The sequence below is a fragment of the Quercus lobata genome, chromosome 2 (genome assembly GCF_001633185.2).
Source record: "Quercus lobata isolate SW786 chromosome 2, ValleyOak3.0 Primary Assembly, whole genome shotgun sequence".
In the NCBI taxonomy this organism is placed as follows: Eukaryota; Viridiplantae; Streptophyta; class Magnoliopsida; order Fagales; family Fagaceae; genus Quercus; species Quercus lobata.
The window spans coordinates 90,844,791-90,847,773 of NC_044905.1; positions in this window are offsets into that span (position 1 = coordinate 90,844,791).

A 2,983-nucleotide genomic window follows, 5' to 3' on the forward strand; every position below is an offset into this window, starting at 1 on the left:
AATAAATGTCTGAAAGGCTGCCACTCATACACGCATTCTCAAGTTCTTACTTGGAAGGCTACACTTTCTTAACCACCTTAATTTCTCCTCATACCAATAGTTTAGTCACCATCCTTTATTGTTTTTAATTAGAAAATCATACAATTCAAGAAAGAAAGAAAAAGAAAAAAAATCCTCCCCAAGCGTTTCCTCCTCTTTTTATCTATCATAATAAAAAAATTTCCTTTCCTTTCATCAACGACCTTTTGTTTTCTAAGTATCATCCATTTAATAAGGATTATAGGAAAATGGTAAGATGAAAAAAGAAAATAAATTGGAACAGAAGGATAAAAAAGAAGAAGTGATTGATATCTTCAATGGCAAATGTTTGGCTGAAAAGATACATAGAAGGAAGAATTTTAGATTATAATTATTATTTTATCTTTGTATAGAAATGATATACAGTGAGTTCCAATTAATTCAATTAGTAAAATTCTTGTGGTTGAAAAAGATATATATGATTTAATCTTCACTTGCACTAAAAATCAATTAGTATTTTGGCTTGATGTTAGAAAGTAATTAATCATCATGGAGCGGACATTAAAAGTTTAAAATATTTTTTTTTAAGAAACATTTAAAATACTATTGTATCTATAAAAAAAAAATTATATGTATATAACTTTTATATTCTAGATATTCATTGATTTTTTATTTTATGCTTTAAAACATAAAATTTAAATATTATATTTTGACTTAATCTATATTGTTATTTCGTTTTTTAAAACTTAATTAATTTTTTTTTCAAAAAAAATTATGTTAAGATATCTCTATTTATTTGCACATTACTAATTATTGAGATGCTCCAATCATGCTCTTAATAAACTTTTTTTTTTCTATAATATTTATATTATTAACGGCCAAAAGAAATTAAAAAAAATGCCGAATAGTTTTTTTACCCAAAATATATTAAATGGGGATTAAAACGGTAAATTCAAACATTCCTTATAACTTGTCCCTCGTTGCCTCTAAATTTCTCCCTATCTTTGGTGGAGGGGCTATAATTATGTGTAACTTTTATATCTCCATCACATGGGGTTGGATCTGGCCAAACTTTGTGGAATATAACTCTATATGAGATGATTATCACATTTAATAATTAAACAAAATAATAAATTTGGTAAATAGCCATTAGTGGGCTTGAACGTAAATTTGCATCATTTTACTTTCCTTCTATCCTTCTTATTTCGACTCTACCAAACAATAAAACTTTCAACATTCCTTTCTTTAATTCTCTCTTCTTATTTTTTGTCTTACCAAAAAACTTTTCAGGCAAGTGGCATGTTTAAAAATGGCGGTCAAGAGCCTTCATGATTTAGTGATATTACCTATTCTTCTTTATGAAAAGATCTAAGGTTTTTAAATCATTTTTCCTTTATTTTTATAAGTTGTAACTATTAAATTTTATATATATATATATATACATATAGTTTTTTTTTGAAGGGATATATATATATATATATATAGTTTCAATTGTTACCTATTTAGCCAACACTGTCAACTCAGACAAGCTTGATTTTTATTTTGAGAGATGTTACGTCTACAACATTTTTACAACAAATCACAGGTAGTTAGTTGTTATTGGTTCAAATTTGAAACTAATACTAATATTACTTTTTTGCCCTAACAATAACAACCAGTAACAACTTGCCACTTAGAATTTGTTGTAAAAATATTGTAGACATATCATTTCTCTTTTATTTTTGCAAATAAATCAATATATTTAGTTCCTAGGTTCTTGGATTATTGCTTCAAGCAACCACAAGTTCCACAACACGTATTAACTATTTATTAACTTGAATTTAAAAGTTGGAAATTATCCACCACAACTACTATATCCCCAACTCTATGGAACTATTTATTAACTCGAATTTAAAAGTTGGAAATTATCCACCACAACTACTATATCCCCAACTTTATGGAATATTCGAGTTTGTATAAGTGAGAAAATGATTGATTAAGACTTTTGGTTTTGAGGCTTTAATTAACTTAACCGGTAATGTCTTTTGCCATTGAATAAAAAATTTAAGACTTAAACCCCACTTATACTAAAAATTGATTGGTGTCTTGATTTAATGATAAATAATAATCATTATGGAAAACTGATCCATTGATAAAGTTAATACGACAAAAAAAAAACTATCCAATTAACCATCATTAATATTATATTTCTGCAAAGGACTAATGGATTCTATTTCTTTACACTGGCCTGTTTCATCTTGAATATCAACTTTTATGATATTTTTAATCTTTATTTAGTACACATTTATACAAGTGATAGGGATTGGTGTCATCGAACATTCATTATTACTTAAGAAGAACCGCAGGATCAGCCACAGGCTAAAGAATTGGTGTTTAACCAAATGTGACTGTGGAGTTTCCTTTTTTTTTTTTTTTTAAATTTTATTTTATGTTAATGGTGTGTGTTTCTACCTACCACTATGAGGGTCATATGTTTGCTTAGATAGAGGGAACAAAAGAAGTGGAAGTATATTCGCTTTAATAATTCAGCAATATCTTTAACTGTTAGTAAGAACTTGGAAGTTGCATTTTAAATATTAAAAAAAGAAAAATACTCTTCTAGTAAGAAGCAAATACCGTAGATCAATCCTGCCAAATACTCCTATATATTACCTAATCTATATATATATATAAAACCGAAACTTTTTAAGCTCCCACAATTTTCCACGTCAGCATAATATTTAAAAAAAAAAAAAAACGTAATAAATTTTTTTTAAAACCCGACTCTCCCTTTTGCTTTCACAATCCTATGCCAAAGCTCAAACCGGCTCTCCAAATCCCCGATCTCCACCTTTGACAAACAAAATGCAGAGCCTTTTTCTTTCCTCCACTGTTTTCCTTCTCCTTCCTTCAAAACAAAAAACAAAATCCCGAAGTTTTCTATTTTCAACTTTTCCGGTCCCAACTCCACCAAACCCGATTCCCA